Source organism: Somniosus microcephalus, chromosome 17, assembly GCF_052327205.1.
Source record: "Somniosus microcephalus isolate GS21.2 chromosome 17, FLI_Smic_1.0, whole genome shotgun sequence".
Taxonomy (NCBI): Eukaryota; Metazoa; Chordata; class Chondrichthyes; order Squaliformes; family Somniosidae; genus Somniosus; species Somniosus microcephalus.
Window position 1 is genome coordinate 15775379 of NC_141003.1, and position 22464 is coordinate 15797842.

The window sequence follows — 22464 nt, forward strand, 5'->3', positions numbered from 1 at the left end:
GGGGGGAAGGAGAGAGAGCGACTGGGGGGGGAAGAGAGAGAGCGACTGGGGGGGGAAGAGAGAGAGCGACTGGGGGGGGAAGAGGGGAGAGCGACTGGGGGGGGGAAGAGAGAGAGCGACTGGGGGGGGAAGAGAGAGAGCGACTGGGGGGGGGAAGAGAGAGAGCGACTGGGGGGAAAGAGAGAGAGCGACTGGGGGGGAAAGAGAGAGAGCGACTGGGGGGGAAAGAGAGAGAGCGACTGGGGGGGAAAGAGAGAGAGCGACTGGGGGGGAAAGAGAGAGAGCGACTGGGGGGGAAAGAGACGAGAGCGACTGGGGGGGAAGAGAGAGAGCGACTGGGGGGGTGAAGAGAGAGAGCGACTGGGGGGGTGAAGAGAGGAGAGCGACTGGGGGGGGGAAAGAGAGAGAGCGACTGGGGGGGGGGGAAGAGAGAGAGCGACTGGGGGGGGGAAGAGAGAGAGCGACTGGGGGGGTGAAGAGAGAGAGCGACTGGGGGGGTGAAGAGAGAGAGCGACTGGGGGGGGGAAAGAGAGAGAGCGACTGGGGGGGGGGAAGAGAGAGAGCGACTGGGGGGGGAAGAGAGAGAGCGACTGGGGGGGGGAAGAGAGAGAGCGACGGGGGGGGAGAGAGAGAGCGACGGGGGGGGGAAGAGAGAGAGCGACTGGGGGGGAAGAGAGAGAGCGACTGGGGGGGGGGAAGAGAGAGAGCGACTGGGGGGGGGAAGAGAGAGAGCGACTGGGGGGGAAGAGAGAGAGAGCGACTGGGGGGGGAAGAGAGAGAGAGCGACTGGGGGGGGGAAAGAGAGAGAGAGCGACTTGGGGGGGGGAAAGAGAGAGAGCGCGACGGGGGGGAAGGTGGCCCGATGGACCCCCTGCGAAGGAAGGAAGAAGGTAAGCTCTCCCACCCCCTCACTTCTTTCCCTCCCCTGTCCCACCCCTTCACTCTTTCCCTCCCTGTCCCACCCCTTCACTCTTTCCCTCCTCACCATCCTCTCTCCCCTCCCTCCCCGTCTCTCCCTGCTTTACTCTCCTTCCCCCTCTCCCCCCCCCCCCTCTGTCCCTCTCCCCTGCCCTCCCCCCCTCTCCCTCCCCCCCTCTCCCTGCCCTCCCCCCCTCCCTGCCCCCCCTCTCCCTCCCCCCCTCCCTGCGCCCCCTCTCCCTCCCCCACCCTCCCTCCCTCCCCCCACCCTCTCTCGCTCCCCTCCCCCCCGCCCTCTCTCTCTCCCCTCCCCCCGCCCCTCTCTCTCATCCCCTCCCCCCACCCTCTCTCTCTCCCCCCCTGCCCCCCACCCTCTCTCTCTCTCCCCCCCTCCCCCCACCCTCTCTCTCCCCCCTCCCCCCACCCTCTCTCTCCCCCTCCCCCCCACCCTCTCTCTCTCCCCTCCCCCCACCCTCTCTCTCTCCCCTCCTCTCCTCCCCCTCCTCCTCTTCCCTCTCACCACCTCCCTACCCCCTGCTCCTCCCTCTCACCACCTCCCCTACCCCCTTCCTCCCCTCTCCCCCTCCTCCCCCCTCTCTCTCCCCCCTCTCCCTCTCCCCTGCCCGAGCCCTCATCCCCCGCTCCAATCTCTCTTTCCGCCCCGGGGCCCGGGCCTCGGCACCTGGATGAACGCGTTCCCTCGGCCGTCACCCTGATGCCGTTGCCGAGGCGAACACCCGCAAAGACATGGCCCAGCCGAGTCCAGCGCCCCGGTCAGCTCGAGGTCCGCAGCCGCTGTTCGAGCCGCAGGCCACAAAGCACCCGAGCCCAGCGCCGGCGATGGCTGCACGGAGCTCCGTGCCGCCCCACGCACTGACATGGCCCCGCCCTCCCGAGCTGGCTTGAAGAGCGCCGATTGCGGCTGTGAGAGACGGCCGGCGGGCCCCGGTTGCCGGGGTAACCCTTCCCGCTCTCCAAGCCCCGCCCGAGATCAGCACTCCCGAGAGCCCCGCCCGAGATCAGCACTCCCGAGAGCCCCGCCGAGCCGAGCGGGGAACAGAGAGAGACGCCGCGTCTCAGCTGCTCCTGCTGCGCGCGCACCCTTTACTAAGGTAGCGGCGCTCGGCTGAGGCCCGGCCCTCCAGCCTTCACAAAGATGGCGGCGATCGGGGGCCGCTTGTTGACTGGGGCCGGGAGGTGCCTAGCTCGGGCGTGGGGTGCGGAGGAGAGGCCGAGGCTTCGAGGCCTACCTGGAAAAACGGGGAAAGGTAGGAAAATTAATGAGATTAGATAAAAGATTTAGAAAGTAATTAACTTTTTTAAAAAACAATATGTGTTTTAAAAGTAACATTTTTTTGAAAGACGCAGAAAGCGGGAAAAAGAAAGGAAAAGTTTGGAATCAAGATGGTGGCGACTCACCTCGGTTCAGAACGATAAGGCCCGCCCACACACCGTCAGGTCACCAAAGCGTAGGATTGGTCAATCGTCCCATCACTCGACCGTAGGAGGGCCCGGCCGCACGCGCCAGGAACCCAGCGTACGATTGGTCGACCTCGAGGTCACTCTGTCGCTAATGAGCGGATAATGAGATGCTAATGAGAGGAATTTTGAACGTTTTTCGGATACCGCGGGCGCGATTTTTGTCCGGCCGAAACGTAAATATGCTTACGGCCGTTTCGGAAAGGTAAGCTTTCTTTCGACGTAACGCACGCGTAGGTACACTCTATAACTTTCGAGCGCATAGCCGGACAGACGCACACGTGAGGACAGACAGACAGGACAGACAGACAGACAGAACGATCCGTTTATATATATAAGATAATACTCTCTTAGGTTTATGCCCAACTGCTACCAATTCACTAAACCAGTGGAGATAATCTTTCACTATTTATCATAGAATCATGCGGCACAGTAGGAGGCCATTCGGCCCATTGTGCCTGTGCCGGCTCTTTGAAAGAGCGGTCCAGTCAGTCCCACGCCACTGCTCTTTCCCCATAGCCCTGCCAATTTTTCCTTTTTAAGTATCTATCCAGTTCCCTTTTGAAAGTTACTGTTGAATTTGCTTCCACCGCCCTTTCAAGCAGTACAATCCAGATCGTAACAACTTGTTGCGTAAAATAATTTCTCCTCATCTCCCTCCCTGGCTTTTATTCCAATTATGTTAAATCCGTGTCCTCTGGTTACCGACCCTCCTGTCAGTGGAAACAGTTTCTCTATCCTCTCAAACCCTTTCATAACTTTGTACACTTTTATTAAATCCCTTGTTAACCTTCTCTACTCTAGAGAATACAGACCGATGGGACCATTTTAACTCAACCTGTTCAGCAGGAAACTGACGGAATTGGATTGGCTGCCAATGGAAAGCAAAATCGTGTGGGATGCAAAACAGACGACCGATCCAATTCCGTCAGTTTCCCATCAGGTGGGTTAGATTGAAATTATCCTTCCTCGTTTTTCAAATCTCTTAACATAAATACATCCTCTGCTCCCTTGTGTTGTCCCAACAAATCGACACTGCTCCTTTGTCTATGGCTCATTATCCTTTCTATAATGATGTGCCCAAAGCCGTGGCTAAACCTACTTTGTTTTTCACTTGCAAATCTACTTTTAAAGAAATGTGGACTTTTTTGTGATCACCAAGGTCAGTCTTGTTAGTGCAGAGGAATGGAAATCTTCCCATTTTCAGTGTCAGCATCTCCCAGGTCAGGTCAGCACAGCCAGATGTAAAGTAATGCGTCCACCACTCTGCTCCAACCTGACCTGTCCTGCCCAGCCCATCTTCCGAACATAGAAACAGGAGTGTGCCCCTCGACCCTGCTCCGCCATTCAATTAGTTAATGGCTGATCTGTAACCTCAACCCCAATTCACTCCTGAATGGACTGGCTCTAATTTTAAGATTGTGCCCCCTTGGTCTTGATTCCTCCACCAGAGGAAATAGTTTCTCTTTACCGACAGTATTGAATCCCTTCATCATCCCTTGAGCTATAGCGCCTTTCACAACCTCAGGACGTCCCAAAGCATTAACGGTCACTGAAGTACTTTTGAAGTGTAGTCACTGTTGTAGTGTAGGAAACACGGCAGGCAATTTGCACACAGCAAGATCCCACGAACAGCAACGAGATAATGACCAGATAATCTGTTTTAGTGTTTTTGGTTAAGGGATAAATATTGACCAGAAGAACTCCTCTGCTCCTCTTCAAATAGTGCCATGGGATCTTTTACATCCACCTGAGAGGGCAGACGGTTGTCGGTTTAACGTCTCTTCTGAAAGACGGCACCTGCAACAGTGCAGCACTCCCTCAGTACTGCACTGGAGTGTCAGCATAGATTACGTGCTCAAGTCTTTGGAGAGGGACTTGAACCCACAACCTTCTGACTCAGGTGCGAGAGTGCTACCACTGGGCCAAGGCTGACCTCTTGCATTTACCCCAGCATCGTGGGCTAGGGAGAGAAGCCTACTGGGAGTAGATGTGAGTGATGTTGAACAAGGACAAAGTTAGCCTCGGCTGTGATGTCCCTCAACTTTGAGCTCCTCAGCATTATTCACCATCCGGGCTCATACATGAAAAATGGCGACTTGAGTCAGGGGAACAGTCTGTGCATGTGGATCCATATCCCAGGATTGTCCATTACCTTCAGTAATGACGGAAACAAGCAAATCGAACTTTCTCCCTGTTAAGGTACCGGGAAAATTGTGCATATGTCAGACCTGAGTATGTCACATATGAAACCCTGAGAGTGTCAACTCCTCAGAGGTGATTTACTTTTAAGCAGCATAAACAATTAACAAATATGGGATTAGGGGTCGGCCATTTAGGACTGAGATGAGGAGAAATTTCTTCACTCAGAGGGCTGTGAATCTTTAGAATTCTCTACCCCAGAGGGCTGTGGATGCTCAGTCGTTGGGGATATTCAAGGCTGAGATCGATAGATTTTTGGACTCTAGGGGAATCAAGGGATATGGAGATCGGGCGGGAAAGTGGAGTTGAGGTCGATGATCAGCCATGATCTTATTGAATGGTGGAACAGGCTCGATAGGCCATATGGCCGACTCCAGCTCCTAATTCTTATGTTCTTATGGGGATGAAATTTCAACTGCTGCAGGGGTGTAAAATGGGTGGTAGTGCTCGTCATACACCCTGCCCAATTTTCCTTCCCATTGCCTTCCGGTATAACTGATAAGGATTTAACTCCAAAAGCTTTAGGTGAAACGACTGTTTTGGAACAAGGAAAAAATTCCTAAAATAAAAAAAACTAGCTGACAGAGGCAATGTGGAACATTCTGTGGTAGTGGGAGGTGAGAGGAGTGAAATTCCAACTGAAAGCGTGTAGTACTCTTCGAAATGTCTTTCACGTAAGACTTTTAATCATCTAGACACAGCAAATGAAACTGTGAAGGTTATATTTCATTTCACAGCTTCATAGGTGAATGAAGAGAAAAAATACATTTTAGAAATAGTCGGGTAAATAAAATAAACAAAAATACTGACGTAGGAAGTCAACAGAAAGGAGAACTGGGCGAGGTGTGTAATGGGTGGCTAATCTGACATTGGGTGTTTTACACCATCACAGAAGTTGAAAGTTCCTCCTCCAAACTTTGTGTCATCGCCCATCAATCAGGTGCAGCAAAGATACCTGTGGTGTAGATTTTGGTCTTCTCCTATTTCCATCGACCCACCATTGGTGGCCATGCTTTCAGCTGTCTAGGCTTTAAGCTCTGGATTTCCCTCCCTAAACCTCTCTGCCTCTCTCTCCTCCTTTAAGACGCTCATGAAAACGTACCTCTTTGACCAAGTTTTTGGTCAGCTGTTCTAATATCTCTTCAGCACGGTGGCATAGTGGTTAGCACTGTTGCCTCACAGCACCAGGGACCCGGGTTCGAATCCGGCCTCGGGCGACTGTCTGTGTGGTGTTTGCACATTCTCCCCGTGTTTGCGTGGGTTTCCTCCGGGTGCTCCGGTTTCCTCCCACAGTCCAAAGATGTGCGGGTTAGGTTGATTGGCTATGATAAATTGACCCTTAGTGTTAGGGGGATTAAATACGTGGGGTTACGGGGATAGAGTGGGATATGTGTTGGTGTAGGGGTTACGGGGATCGGGTGGGATATGTGTCGGTGCAGGCTCGATGGGCCGAAATGGCCTCTATCTGCACTGTGGGGTTTCTGTGATTTCATGTGGCTCGGTGTCAAACTTTGTCTGATTAATGTTCCTGTGGAGCGTCTTGGAAACTTTTATGGCATTAAAGGCGCTATATAAATGCAAATTATTGTTGTTGAAAATCTACACTGGAGATTTTATTATAAATGTAAATTTCACAAATTTAGATGCTAAGCAACATATTGTGATATCCTTTGGCCATGTGCTTCCTATCACGGTCTAGGAGCTTTAAAGAGGTTGAGAGGTTCAAATGGGAGTTTAAATGTGCAGCAAAGCTTTGGGGAGTGAAATTGGTCCTGGGTGGTAGCGCAAAACAGAGGATAACGAATCGGCAGCCCGTCTTACACCACCCTCCAATTTTTCTTTCCATTGACTTCAAGACCAATTTCAACCCCTTCGCCTCTTTATTTGTTTCAGACGTTGAGTACACTCAATAAAGCAATACACACCGCTGCTGCAATCCTGGCCCTCTCTTCGTCTTCAAGTCTCTTTCTCTCGAGTCTCTCTTGTTCCAAGAGTTCAGCTGCCAGCCTTAACTCCTCTGTTAAATATAAAGCGTTTGTTAGTTCTTGCAGGTAATGTGAAATTAATCTCTCTCCCCCTTACCCCGCCCCCACCGCTCCAGCTGCACTCAAGCCAATTTTCGGCCCTGTTTTTGGGAGGGAAGATAATGGTACCGTGAAGTTGCTGCACACCAACCAATACCACCCCATTTCCGCCACCACTCCAACAGCCACCAATTTGTTGGGGTCCTTGAGATAGGTGGCCCAAGCAGCCGGCAGAAGCAGATGGTGTGATAATCGTAGTCCTATGATGTAAGCAGGTGCGCCCCCCAGACCTTCTTCCCACCTTGGTTCACTGGGCATACTCTGCATCCAGCATCCTTATGGACCAGAAAATGGCGCGGCCCCGTTCCCCACCCACTATTACAGTGAAGTTCCTGCCTGCTTCGGACGGCAGGTTTAAGTGCCTGCTCCAGTCCGACTGGAAGATATGACAGGGCTCAAATCTAGCTAGCAGAAATCTAGCTGAACTCCTTTCCACTGGATTTCATTACCTCTACCACACCAATTGTAGTGCTAAGAAGTTGAAAATCATCTCCACTGGTGCTGTTCCCATTTCCCAGCCAGGAGTGTCCAAAGAGAAGTGTTGTAACGGTGCAGAAAGCGCTCCTGTTTTGTGGCTCAGTTGGTAGCACTCTTGCCTCTGAGTCAGAAGGTTGTGGGTTCAAGTCCCACTCCAGAGATCTGAGCACAAAATCCAGGCTGACATTTCCAGTGCAGTACTGAGGGAGCTGAGGGAAGGTGCCGTCTTTCAGATGAGATGTTAAACTGAGGTCCCATCTGCCCTCTCAGGTGGACGTAAAAAATCTGTTGGGTCTATTTCGAAGAGGAGCAGGGGAGTTCTCCCCGGTGTTCTGACCAATATTTATTCTTCAGCCAACATCACTAAATTACATCACAGGTTATCTGGTCATTATCACATTGCTGTTGGTGGGAGCTTGCTGTGCGCAAAATGGTTTCCTCGTTTCCTACATTACAACAGTGACCACACCTCAAAAATACTTCATTGGCTGTAAAGCACTTTGGGACGTCCTGAGGTCATGAAAAGCGCTGCATAATCATAGAAACATAGAAGATACGAGTAGGCCATTCGGCCCTTCGAGCCTGCTCTGCCATTCAATGCAATCATGGCTGATCATCCAAATTCGGTACCCTGTCCCTGCTTTCTCTCCATATCCCTTGATCGCCTTAGCCTTAAGAAATATATCTAACTCCTTCTTGAATATATTTAATGAATTGATCTCTACTGCCTTCTGTGGTAGAGAATTCCACAGGTTCACCGCTCTCTGGGTGAAGAAATTCCTCCTCATCTCTGTCCTAAATGGCTTACCCCTTATCCTTAGACTGTGACCCCTGGTTTTGGACTCCCCCGCCATCGGGAACAGCCTTCCTGCATCTAATCTGTCTAGTCCTGTTAGAATTTTATAAGTTTCAATGAGATCTCCTCTCATTCTTCTAAACTCCAGCGAATATAAGCCTAATCGACCCAATCTTCATATGTAATTCCTGCCATCCCAGGTATCAGTCTGGTGAATCTTCGCTGCACTCCCTCCATGGCAAGAACATCTTTCCTCAAATAAGGCGACCAAAACTGCACGCAATACTCAAGGTGTGGTCTCACCAAGGCCCTGTACAACTGCAGCAAGACATCCTTGCTCCTGTACTCGAACCCTCTCGCTATGAAGGCCAGCATACCATTTGCCTTCTTAACCGCCTGCTGCACCTGCATGCTTACCTTCAGCGACTGGTGCACAAGGACACCCAGGTCTCGTTGCACTTCCCCTTTTCCCAACCTATTGCCATTCAGATAATAATCTGTCTTCCTGTTTTTGCCACCAAAGTGGATAACCTTGCATTTTACCACATTATACTGCATCTGTCATGCATCTGCCCAATCACCCAACCTGTCCAAATAGTACTGGAGTTTCTCTGCATCCTCCTCACAGCACACACGCCCACCCAGCTTTGTGTCGTCCGCAAACTTGGAGATATTACATCTAGTTCCCTCGTCTAGATCATTAATATATATTGTGAATAGCTGGGGTCCTAGCACCGATCCTTGCGGTACCCCACTAGTCACTGCATTCCACTCGGAAAAAGACCCGTTTATTCCAACTCTTTGCTTCCTGTCTGCCAACCAGCTTTCTCTCCAAGTCAGTACCTTACCCCCAATCCCATGTGCTTTAACTTTGCACGCTAGTCTCTTATGCGGGACCTTATCGAATGCAAGTCTTTCTTTTTTCTTACTTTGTCCTCATATTTTATTGACCTCAAAAGGCTGAACGGCTGATTGCATCCTACCAGGATTTGAATACGGGACTGATTCCAGCGTTCAACCAACAGGGGTACCTGACGTACCTGCACAAGAGAAGATGCCAGGCTAATCACCTTCCGATTTCTTTTTCTCCCTCCTGTCAGGGCGTACCTGTCCTCTGCTCACCGAGATTTGCTACTTGTCGCACTTTCACACCCCATCACTTACTGGCACCATGGGTAGACTCTCCAATCATGTACATCCAATGAATGGGTATAATGTAGACGTAAGTAACCAATCAAAATATGGGTGGAGGTCAGTTACCCCAATCTGCAGCGGGTCAGTGCCTGCTACTTAACTTTCTGGTCACCTTTTCAAGTGGCACCAGAAGCAGCGGCTAGTTTCCCAGTTGCAATAGTTAAATAAAACCCCCAATGAACTCACGTCCACGCAACCTCCCGGAGTTTGTGCTGGAATGGCACTGATTCATGAAACCACTGATATAAAATGGGCGTCCAGGGCTGCTCGGGGCTGTGTTGTATGCAGATTTAACGAGGCCGGTGAGAACACTTATGTTGTATTTTGAACAAGGGTTTGCTGTTTTTTCCCCCCTGTCAACACTTTGAGGCTCTTTGTGCCAAATGCACTGACATTCCAATTTCTTTTTGGAATGTCCTCCTTATTAGCATGATGAAAATTTGAAATCAGTTTCAGAAATCTGGAATTAAAGAGCTGGTATCAGTAATAGCGACCATGAAGCTGTTGGATTGTTGTAAAAACCCAACTGGTTCACTAATGTCCTTTAGGGAAGGAAACCTGCCGTCCTTACCCGGTCTGGCCTGTATGTGACTCCAGTCTCACCCCAATGTGGTTGACTTTTAACGGTCTACTGATGTGGCCCAGCGAGCCACTCAGTCAAATCAAAACCACCTTTCTCAGGGCAACGAGGGATGGGCAATAAATGCCGACCTTGCCGGTGACACCCACATCCCAAGAGTGAATTAAAAACAAAAGGGGCTTTTACCTTCTTCCAAGCGCTTTCTCTCCTCCTCTTGTTTGAGAAGTTTGTCTTCAGATCTGTTAAATCTCTGTCCCAACCTTGAGGAAGCTGAGCTCATAACTGAGGACTTGAAGGAAAGAGATACCAGGATAACTGTTTCATACAATTGAAACTCAAAGCAGTAATCTCTAATGCCGAATACATGCGCTGTACAACAACGGTATAGTAATATAGTGTAGACCTTCTAAACTTCATATTTTGACTTTTAGACTGTAGTTTAAAAAAAATTCTGGGGTGGGGTGGAGGGTGCAGAGGTCATTTTGGTTGTTATGCCCTCTCCCCTTTAGCTCCACACAACATACACACCTCAATAGTGCCCTGTTTCTTTACCAATGTCGCACAGTGGCTAGGAGGTAACTAGCAACTCTGGAGATATTCCCTATAATTTACCATATGTCAAATTTTACCACATCCATGATACAGCCAATCAGAACACCTCTGTACCACTCCCCCTGGGCCGCAGTTTTAAATGATTGAAAGTGTAAATACGTAGTAGAACAACATGTTTGGTGGGAGGTTTACATTACGTTAAAGCGGGAGACTTTTAAACGCATTCTAAATGGGATAGGAATTTTTTGCAGAGAGACAGGGGTCGAGTTTCCGCTTGTTTCCACTAGTAATATCAGCACAATCTGGACGGAATCGGCCGAACCAGCGCGAAAGATCGGGGAATTTTAAACATAAGTGAGTTACGCCCAAAACTACTTACGCTCGTGTTTTCCACGATCTTTTATGGTGGTTCAAGATTCAATTTGACCGAATCAGGCCCCACCCACAACACTGGCCACGCCCCCCAGGTCAAAATTGTGAGCTTCTGCCGCTTGTGCTGGTTTGGAAAGGCTCTTCAAATTGCGCTCATTTTCTCAGGCGACGAGGCACTTGTACATAGGATTACATAGGACATACAGCACAGAAACAGGCCATTCGGCCCAACCAGTCTATGCCAGTGTTTATGCTCCACTCGAGCCTCCTCCCATCATTCCTCATCTAACCCTATTAGCATAACCCTCGATTCCCTTCTCCCTCATATGCTTATCTAACCTCCCCTTAAATGCATCTATACTATTCGCTTCAACCACTACCTGTGGTAGCGAGTTCCACATTCTCACCACTCTCTGGGTAAAGAAGTTTCTTCTGAAACCCCGATTGGATTTCTTGGTGACTATCTTATATTGATGGCCTCTAGTTATGCTCTTCCCCACAAGTGGAAACAGTCTCTCTGTATCCACTCTATCAAAACCTTTCATAATTTTAAAGACCTCTATTAGGTCACCCCTCAGCCTTCTCTTTTCAAGAGAAAAGAGACCCAGCCAGTTCATCCTTTCCTGATAGGTACACCCTCGCATTTCTGGTATTATCCTTGTAAATTTTCTCTGCACCCTCTCCAGTGCCTCCACATCCTTTTTATAATATGACGACCAGAATTGCACACAGTACTCCAAGTGTGGTCTAACCAGGGTGCGATACAGGCTTAGCATAACTTCCCTACTTTTCAATTCTATCCCATAGAAATAAACCCTAGTGCTTGTTTTTTTTTTTATGGCCTTGTTAACCTGTATCAATACTTTTAATGATTTGTACTCCTAGATCCCTTTGTTCCTCTACCCCATTTAGATTCTTATTTTCCAAGTAATAAGTGACCTCCCTATTTTTCTTACCAAATGTAATACCTCACATTTATCTGTGTTGAATTTCATTTGCCAAATATATGCCCATTCTGCAAGTTTATTAATGTCCTCCTGTAATTTGTTGCAGTCCTCCTCAGTATTGGCTATCCCTCCCAATTTGGTGTCATCCGCAAATTTAGAAATTGTGTTTTTGATTCCAAGGTCTAAATTGTTAATATAAATTGTGAACAGCAGTGGTCCCAGCACTGATCCTTGTGGAACACCACTTCCCATCTTCTGCCACTGTGAATAGTTACCCTTTACCCCTACTCTCTGCTTTCTGTCTTGAAGCCAGCCAGCAATCCATTCTGCTACTTGTCCCCTGACTCCGCATTCCCTGACCTTATTCATTAATCTATTATGGGGTACCTTATCGAAGGCCTTTTGAAAATCTAGATAAATTACATCTACTGTATTACCCTTGTCTACTCTCTCTGTTACCTCTTCAAAAAATTCAGTTAGGTTGGTCAAGCAAGACTTTCCCTTTTGAAATCCATGCTGACTATTTATTATTATATTTTTTATTTCTAGATGATCTGCTATTTTCTCCTTTAGTAGGGATTCCATTATTTTTCCTACCACCGATGTTAAGCTGACTGGCCTATAGTTACCCGGACATGTTCTATCTCCCTTCTTAAATATAGGTATTATGTTAGCTATCCGCCAATCCTCTGGCACTACACCTTTTTCTAATTAATTACTAAATATGTGTAGTAATGCCACTGCTATTTCTTCCCTAGGAGCACACGTCCACCCAAGCACCCCACCCACCCGCCCCTTCAACCACCGTCTGCCCCACCTGCGACAGAGACTGTAGGTCCCGAATTGGACTCATCAGTCACCTGAGAACTCATTTTTAATGTGGAAGCAAGTCATCTTCGGTTCCGCGGGACTGCCTAAGAGAAGAGATTTCTTCTCTAGATTCTTTTAAAATGCACAAATGTAATCCGTCCGGACCAGGGGTTTTATCCTCTTTGAGTTTCATTAGTTTATTTAGTATATCTCCTCATTTTATTTTAAATGCAGTTAACTCATTACTAATCTCATCATCCGATGTCATCTCCACCTGTTTTGTCTCCCTGGTAAATACTGAAGCAAAATAATTATTTAATATCTCTGCCATCTCTCTATTGCTGCCTGTGGTATTATACATAGATACATAGATACATAGAAGATAGGAGCAGGAGTAGGCCATTCGGCCCTTCGTGCCTGCTCCGCCATTCGATGAGATCATGGCTGATCCTTTAATTCAGTATCCCGTCCCCGCCTTCTCTCCGTAACCCTTAACCCCTTTTGCCCGTAGAAATATATCTAATTCCCTCTTAAATATATTTAATGAGCTGGCGTACACTGCCCTCTGTGGCAATGAGTTCCACAGGTTCACCACTCTCTGAGTGAAGAAATTCCCCCTCATCTCTGTCCTAAATGGTTTAGCCCTTATCCTTAAATTATGTCCTCTAGTTCTGTTCTCACCCGCCAAGGGAAACATTCCTTCTGCATCCAGTCTGTCTAGACCTGTCAGAATTTTATACACTTCTATGAGGTCCCCTCTCAATCTTCTAAACTCCAGTGTGTACATCCCTAAACTACATAGTCTCTCCTCATAGGTCATTCCCGCCATTCCTGGTATCAGCCTGGTGAATCGCCGCTGCACCCCCTCCATGGCAAGAACATCCTTCCTCAGATGAGGCGACCAAAACTGTACACAGTACTCGAGGTGTGGTCTCACCAGTGCCCTGTACAGCTGCAGCAAGGTATCCCTGTTCCTGTATTCTAACCCTTTTGCTATGAAGGCCAGCATACCGTTTGCCTTCTTGACCGCCTGTTGCACCTGCATGCTCGCCTTCAGTGACTGGTGTACAAGAACACCCAGGTCTCTCTGTACTTCCCCCTCTCCCAATCTATTGCCATTTAAATAATAATTTGCCCTCCCGTTCCTGCACCCAAGGTGGATAACTTCGCACTTGTCCACATTATAGTGCATCTGCCATTTATCCGCCCAATCGCCCAGTCTGTCCAAATCGCTCTGGAGCTTCCTGGTCTCTTCCTCTGAGCCCACCCCCCCTCCTAGTTTAGTGTCGTCTGCAAATTTGGAAATGCTGCATCCGACTCCCTGATCCAGGTCATTAATGTAAATTGTGAACAGCTGGGGGCCCAGGACAGATCCCTGTGGTACCCCACTTGTTACTGCCTGCCATTCAGAAAATGAGCCGTTTATTCCAACTCTCTGTTTTCTATCTGACAGCCAGTTCCCTATCCACGCCAAAACTTTCCCCTTTATCCCATGAGCCTCAATTTTCCATGCTAATCTTTTATGTGGGACCTTATCGAAGGCCTTTTGGAAGTCCAGGTACACCACATCTACTGGCTCTCCCCCATCAATCCCTTAGTGGCCCTATTCCCATCCCGACCTTCCTTTTTTTATTTATGTGCCTGTAAAATATTTTACTATTTTGTTTTATGTTCCTTGATAATTTAATTTCATAGTTCCTCTTTGCCTTCCTAATTGTTTTTTTTGACTTCTCTCCTAATCCCTTCATATTCTCCCTTATCATGCACTCCCCTGCTGTCCATGTACTTAATGTACGCCTCTTTCCTTACCCTCAATTTTTCCCTTATGGCTTTATTCATCCACAGTGTCTCATTAGTGTTTAGCTTGTTCTTGTTTATTAGCAAATATATTTTTCCTGGACTCTGTTGAACATCGTTTTAAATGTTTCCCATTGCTGTTCCATGTCATTGTTTGCCAATACCGTTGTCCATTTTATTTTCCCAAGTTCTACTCTCAGCCCCTCAAAATCAGCTTTTCTCCAATTTATTACCCTGGTCCTTGTCATACCTATGTCCTTCTCAATTATTATCTTAAAAGCATATTATATTATGGTCACTATTGCCTAGTTCCCCTACTTTTACTTTTCTTATCTGCTCTGGTTCATTCCCCATTACTAGATCTAATAGTGAATCCTCCCTTGTTGGGCTTTTTACATACAGGAAACTTTGGTTTATCCGGAGGTTGTACGTCCGGAATACTCGATCTAACGGCAAAAATCAGGAGCCGTTTTCTATAAGTTTTTTTTATTCTCGTTCTTTTTTTTTCCCAGTCAGGCACTGCAAGGTCTGTAGCTATAGCAACAGCTTCAGCTGGAGACGCTTGCAGCTGCAGCCAACTCTTTAGAAGCTGTTGCTAAGCAACAGTGTTTGTTGTCAGATACGGAGATGAAAACCTCCGTATGCTTCAACATTAACTTTGTATGTCCGGCAGTTTTGATAGATCAGCAACACGCCGGTCCCGTCGGTGCCGGATATCACAAAGTTTCCTGTATTGGGTTAGAAAGAAGTCCTGTACACATTGTAGGAACTCCATTCCCTTATCCCTTTTACCTACCTCTTCTGGCCAATTAATATCTGGGTAGTTGAAATCCCCTCATGATTATTATTCTATGTTTTTTACTCAATTCCCTAATTTGTCTGCATATTTCTTCCTCCACCCCCCTTCCACTATTAGGTGGTCTGTAGACTACCCCTAGTAGTGTGATTAACCCTTTAATATCTTTTATCTCTATCCACATGGATTCTATTTCTGTCTTGCTGATAGTTGCGTCACTTTTTTCTACTGCCATTGTTATCCCTAATAAGTACAGCTACTGCACCTCCCCTTTTCCCCTCTCTATCTTTTCTAAATATATTATACCCTGCAATGTTTAATTCCCAGTCCTTATTTTTCTGTAGCCATGTCTCAGTAATCCCTACTATGTCTGATTCCTCGCAACACATAATTGCCTCCAGCTCCCCTGTTTTATTACGGACACTGTGTGCATTGCCGTACAGACCGTCTAACTCATTTTTAATAGCAGTTCCTCTCACTTTATTTTTAACCATCTTTTTAAACTCCTGTTCTATAACTCTATTTATTCCCTGGCCATCAATGTCCTCCCTTACTTTACTCTTTCCTATGCTCTCCTTTCCTGTTTTGTTTATATTTAGTCTGGTTTCATTTCTTGTTGATCCCTCCCCCCGTCTTACTAGTTTAAAGCCTTTGCCACTTCCCTATTTACCCTTTCCGCTAGGAAACGGGTCCCATCCCGGTTCAGGTGGAGCCCGTCCCATCGGTACAGCTCCTTTCTGTCCCAGTACTAGTGCCAGTGTCCCATGAAAACAAACCCCTCTTTCCCACACCAGCCCTTTAGCCACGTGTAAATTCTCCTGATCTGACTGTTTCTATTCCAATTTGCACGTGGCTCGGGCGATAGCCCAGAGATTATTACCCTCGAGCTCCTGCTTTTTAATTTCGCTCCTAACTCCTGATACTCCTTCAGCAGGACCTCCTCCCTGTTTCTACCTAAGTCATTTGTTCCGACATGGACCACAATAACTGGATTTACCCCCTCCCTTTCCAAATTCCTCTCCAGCCGCCTCGAGATATAGAAACATAGAAACATAGAAGATAGGAGCAGGAGTAGATTTGCACGTGGCTCGGGCGATAGCCCAGAGATTATTACCCTCGAGCTCCTGCTTTGTAATTTCGCTCCTAACTCCTGATACTCCTTCAGCAGGACCTCCTCCCTGTTTCTACCTAAGTCATTTGTTCCGACATGGACCACAATAACTGGATTTACCCCCTCCCTTTCCAAATTCCTCTCCAGCCGCCTCGAGATATCCCTTACCCTGGCACGTTTAAAAAGTTCTTTACTACCAGAAAACATTTAATTTACTAAGAAGCTGACTAGTGTACACCAATGAAACTATTAAATGGTTCAGCATAGTTTTTAATATCATTTTCAGTGATTTTAAATCAGGATACTCACAGGTGGGGGACTAGACTCTCTTATTTTTTGTGATAAACCCATTTTCAGCTGTACTAATAAAACTGCACCAGGGTTACCACTCTTAAAAACATCAAGGAATACTTTTTAATGGAAAGAAAGAAACTAAACTTTTTTTTACGCTGCCCGATTGCGCTGGTTCATGGAAGATTTTATGTTTGTGTTCGGGAAATTGCGCCCAAACGGAAACTCTACCCCACAATGTTTATGTACTCATCATTGTGAACACAGCAAATACATGCCAGCTATTGAAAATATACTAGCTTATGACACTGGGCTTAATAACTTGTGAATTCCAAGAATGTATTTCAGAAATTAAATGGGTATATAAAGCATTTAATGAGATCACAAGTTTAGGCACACGTGCATGAGAATTTTCAACCTTTTTGAAAGGGCGCGCAGACTCCATCTAGTGGCTGCTGTGGGTGGAACTGTTTCCTGCATAATGTCGCCATGTTTGATGATGCCAACTATCACTGCAACCAATACCTCATTGGTCTGAATTTTATGTACACGAGTTCATCTCCTGCAATATTGCTCATAGAGAAAAATGAGGACAAAATATTGGTTTGGCGTACTCTTCCCAAAAGTAGGTATGGCATCCTGAATAAAGGCCTGACCATACAAGGAAATCTTTCTCCCTTCTGTGACTAGCATGAGTGAAATCCTTCGCGAAGCCTGCTACATGTGAGTGCTCGGTAATAAGCACGTAACTGGAGGGGAAAAAAGCAGTCACACTGAAGTGGCAGCACAATTGTTACTTCCACTGGTTGACGGAATGGCTGCGAGTGGTGGCCAATGGGCTTCCCAGAAAGCGTCATCTACAGCCAACCAATCGGGTAGCTCAAGTGACAGTCGCTCACTCAATTTTTTTTAATTAATATAGAGAGACAGCATACCGGGAGAGTTAAGATTAGGATTACTCCAAAACATAGAGGGGGGGGGAAGCTTTTCATCGTCAGAACAGGGAGTGAGCCTTTGGTACAGTGGTAATGTTCCCGCCTCTGGGCCAGAAAGTGCAGGGTTCGCACCCCACTCCAGACAGTCCCACCGAGTGGAGTCGAAGCTCCGGCTTTAAATTTTGAGCTGACATCCAGCGGGATACTCGCGTCTGGTGGGTGGGTGCGGGTGGGCGGGTTGGGCCCCTCCCCCTCATCGTATGGGTTGGGCCCCTCCCACTTCGTATGGGTTGTGGGAGCCCATAAAGATGGTCACAGCCATGGAAGGAGCGTTAACGCAGCCAGTCTGACTGTTAATCAGCCTGCGAATCCTTCCACTACTTCTTACTGTTTCCCCAAAGGGAACGGCGAGAAGACACGAAAATGATGATAGTCAGAACTCAAAAACATTACATGATCAGTGGAGAGGTAGAACCTTTCACTTTCAGATATCAGCAAACTCTGAACATATTAACAGCTTTTCTTAATGTCCCTCTTTTTCCAAAACGCAGCTTCTCTCTAAACATTACTCTTCCTCGTGTGCATACGTGCCTGGCAAAACTTCATGATAGAATCTAATAACTGCAGTAAAAGCAATCTAAATCTATAATGTCTGTTTTAATACACTACCACTATACCTTCCTGTCTCCTTACCACTTTTTTCTTTTTTTGCTTTGATGCCTGGCACCAGAAAGAGAAGAAAAGAGAATCGGTGAGATATTTCAAAAAAGAATTAGGACAGACCAAAAGTTACTGTAGCTTTAAAATTGCCTACACAGAAAAGACAAACTAAACAGGTTGGTAAGACTGGATTTAAACTGCAATTTGGCTGTCGCAAGTAGATGTGAGACGCCTTGGTGTATGGGGCCTCACAGCTCTCAGTACTTTAGTGCTCTCACCATTCTTCTGTGTTCAATTGCCACTTTTGGTGTTGAAACACACTGTAAACAACCTTGCACGGCTGCAAAAGAGCAGTATAAATGGAGCCTAACACATCAATTTAAATCAGCAATCTGCAGTTTTGGTTTTCAAGTCATTCAAATAAAACCTTTTCTCTTCAACAGCACTGTTTTAAACAAGGGTGATCTCTACAAAAGAATGGGGTTGCCTGCTCAGAAACAAACATCCTGGTAAATACTAAGGGAGACCATCCTGTTGCTGGAAGGAGACTCCAATAGGGCACTTCAAGTAGGGTAAAGTGAGAGTCTATGATTTTTAAGAGCTGTATTACATTTGATTTTTACAGTCAGACAGTAACTAACATGTGGCGTACTGCAGCACTATATTCTATCTTCGTTGATTCGGGGATGTTTTGGGCTCATTCAACATGACGTCAACATCTTGGAGCGCCGACACACACTTAATTAGACAGAATGAACTTGCCTTTATATAGCACCTTTCACGGCCTCAGCACGCCCCAAAGTGCTTTACAGCCAATGAAATAGTCACTGTTGTAATGTCGGGAAATGCGGCAGCCAATTTGCACACAGCAAGGCCCCACAAACAGCAATGAGATGCAATCTATTTTACTGATGTTGGTTAAAGGATAAATATTGGCCAGGACACCGGGGAGAAGCTGTTGGTTCAGTGAGAAGCTCCACGGCTTTTTTTTCATCTGTGCACACTGTATATTTAAAGATATTTAAGGTATGAGAGTACCTTCACCACACGGACTGCAGCAGTTCAAGAAGGCGACTCACCACCACCTTCTCAAGGGCAATTAGGGATGGGCAATAAATGCCAGCCTTGCCAGCAATGCCCACATCCCATGAATTTTTTTGTTTTAAAGGAAGCCGGGGTCAAAGTGAATGCAATCAGAATGAAGATCAGTGATATTGTAACCACTAGGTCAGAGCTCAATTGGTTTAGAAAATAGTTTGAAACCTGAAATTAGGCTACAACCTTTAACATAAGATTTGGTACCTGTTCTTTTATATAATAAATATACTGCGTATGGAAACATGAGGCGCGATTTTGCCTACCGAGGCGGGTTCAGCCTGCTCTGTAGAGTGATCTTACGCTGATTGGGCTTGTTAAGCCCGCCCAGCGCATTTCCCGGCCAATTGAAGGAAGCGCGTCTGATGACGTCACTTGATGACGCGTCATCAGTCGGTTTCCTTAAAGGGACCACACGCAAACTGATTTTGACAGTTGTGCTGTCAGTGTTCTACAGCATTGAGGTGCTGCAAACACTGTCAAGCACTGCACAGAGGTGCACGGCTGCACCCAGGCTCTCCCATAACTCCTTCCATATGCTTATGCAGGGAGTCACAGCACGCACGGAGGTCCTCTTCCCTTCCCATGGGCAGAGAAGACCTCCCCAGGAGATCAACGCAGCCTGTTTGCACATTGCACAGGAGGACACAAGAAGGGATGTCGTTACGAGGACCAGGTTGCAGTGGCACAAACCTTTCAATGATCCCAGTAGATCACGAAACGTTACTGCAAAGCCATACTCCACCTCATCCTGCTGTGCCACTCATCATATCCCCATTACTCTGCCTTCCCTACCCTACTCCTGCACATCCTTACTCACACCAACTTACCTTGCACCTCCACCCATCCCTCTCTATCTACATTATCAGTTCCCCATCTCACTAGACACCCCTCACACTCACCCTCACCCTAGTCCAATCATACCAACTAACAACACACAAGGGTAGGCACTTGGGTGTTTTAGCCAATGTTCATGTGAAGTTTCTGTTAATGTGCTGTCAAACATTGAAATCTTTATTTTCAACACTTTGCATTCTTGGACGGATTTATATGCACCTTTGGAAGTGGCTTAGTGAGTTGCAGTGAATGGTGAGACATAATGGTACCCCCTGCAATGGCGATGAGTGTGAAAGGAACGGCTTTGGCATTGTAGGGGTGCTTTATGGTGTTGGTGTGGGGTGGTGCCAACCTGGCACATCATCTGGCAGCCAGGGTGTACAGCGTCAAGTGAAGTAAATCTGGCTATGGTGGGGCCATCCCTGGCGTCCTGGGCAGCAATGTGGTCGGGTGCTGATGCTCTCTGTCCTGTGCAGCATCAGTTGATTGCGGAGGAGGTTGGTGTTGTTGTCGGTACTGCTGGTGTGCCTGGTTCTGCTGGTGTTGGGGCTAATCGTGGTTCTGAGGACCAAGGTGAGAGAGTGTAAACCGTACCCATTCTGATGTAATAGATGGCAGGTGAGATGACAGATGCAAATTTGTCAATGCTGAGAGAGGTTGTTCCAATGCGGTGGCACTGGATAGAGAGTTTGCTCCAAACACTTGCAAGCTACATAAAGGTCAATCTGTCTTCCAAATGCAGAAACCAACAGCTTCTGAGCTTGGAAAGTGAACAGCTGGGAGATGGGATCTTTTATACAACTTTTGCAGCGGTCAGGTAGTCAGATAAGTCAATGCTGAATCCACTCATGACATGCTGAGCTGATGTGATCCCCGAGCAGCGTGTAACCCATTGGGGAGCACGTAAAATTGAAAGGTAAGCTTAAAATACTATTTAAGTGTCTCTTAACAATCTCTCTAAATTGATCTAAATTGCCTCCCTGGCCGCTTGGTGTCGTGTCTGTTCGGCGCCGACAAACCCGACATCTGGGAGACTAGCGGGGAGCTGGCTTGACAGCGGGTTCCCACCCGACACACCACAAAACGCACCCGCTCACCCCCCCCGAAAGATTCCCCCCATAGTTGCATTAGGATTGATTCAGCGAGCCTGCACCCTCAGCCTCACTAAATGGAATTGCAGGCCAGAGATAGAAACATAGAAGATAGGAGCAGGAGTAGGCCATTCGGCCCCTCGAGTCTGCTCCGCCATTCAATGAGATCATGGCTGATCATCCAAATTCAGTACCCTGTCCCTGCTTTCTCCCCATATCCCTTGATCCCTTTAGCCTTAAGAAATATATCTAACTCCTTCTTGAATATATTTACTGAATTGGCCTCAACTGCCTTCTGTGGTAAAGAATTCCACAGGTTCACCACTCTCTGGGTGAAGAAATTCCTCCTCATCTCTGTCCTAAATGGCTTACCCCTTATCCTTAGACTGTGACCCTTGGTTCTGGACTCCCCCGCCATCGGGAACATCCTTCCTGCATCTAGTCAGTCTAGTCTTGTTAGAATTTTATAAGTCTCAATGAGATCCCCTCTCATCCTTCTAAACTCTAGCGAATATAAGCCTAATCGACCCAATCTCTCTTCAAACGTCATTCCTACTATCCCAGGTATCAGTCTGGTGAATCTTCGCTGCACTCCCTCCATGGCAAGAACATCCTTCCTCAGATAAGGCGACCAAAACTGTACACAATACTCAAGGTGCGGTCTCACCAAGGCCCTGTACAACTGCAGCAAGACATCCTTGCTCCTGTACTCGAATCCTCTCGCTATGAAGGCCAACATACCATTTCTTAACCACCTGCTGCACCTGCATGCTTACCTTCAGCGACTGGTGCACAAGGACACCCAGGTCTCGTTGCACTTCCCCTTTTCCCAATCTATTGCCGTTCAGATAATAATCTGCCTTCCTGTTTTTGCCACCAAAGTGGATAACCTCACATTTATCCACATTATACTGCATCTGCCATGCATCCGCCCAATCACCCAACCTGTCCAAATCATACTGGACTTTCTCTTCATCCTCCTCACAGCACACACGCCCACCCAGCTTTGTGTCTTTGTATCTGCAAACTTGGAGATATTACACAGAGTTCCCTCGTCTAGATCATTAATATTTATTGTGAACAGCTGGGGTCCTAGCACCGATCCCTGCGGTACCCCACTAGTCACTGCCTGCCACTCGGAAAAAGACCCGTTTATTCCAACTCTTTGCTTCCTGTCTGCCAACCAGTTCTCTATCCAAGTCAGTACCTTACCCCCAATCCCATGTGCTTTAACTTTGCACGCTAATCTCTTATGCGGGACCTTATCGAAAGCCTTCTGAAAGTCCAAATACACCACATCCACTGGTTCTCCCTTATCTATCCTACCAGTCACATCCTCAAAAAATTCCAGTAGATTTGTCAAGCACGATTTACCTTTTGTAAATCCATGTTGACTTTGTCCGATCCTGTCACTGTTTTCCAAGTGCTCTGCTATTACAT

The 22464-nt window shown here is 47.3% G+C and overlaps 1 long non-coding RNA gene and 1 pseudogene across 1 annotated transcript; one reads left to right on the top strand and one right to left on the bottom strand.

The window, feature by feature from the left end:
* LOC147105528 (tyrosine-protein phosphatase non-receptor type substrate 1-like) overlaps positions 1 to 22464 on the top strand; it is a 535426-nt pseudogene that overhangs the window by 161133 nt on the left and 351829 nt on the right.
* Positions 5252 to 18115, bottom strand: LOC147105531 (uncharacterized). Its single transcript, XR_015081511.1, has 3 exons — positions 18035 to 18115; positions 9917 to 10019; positions 5252 to 6616 (listed from the first exon to the last, which is right to left on the bottom strand). It is a non-coding gene; the product is annotated as an uncharacterized LOC147105531 (long non-coding RNA).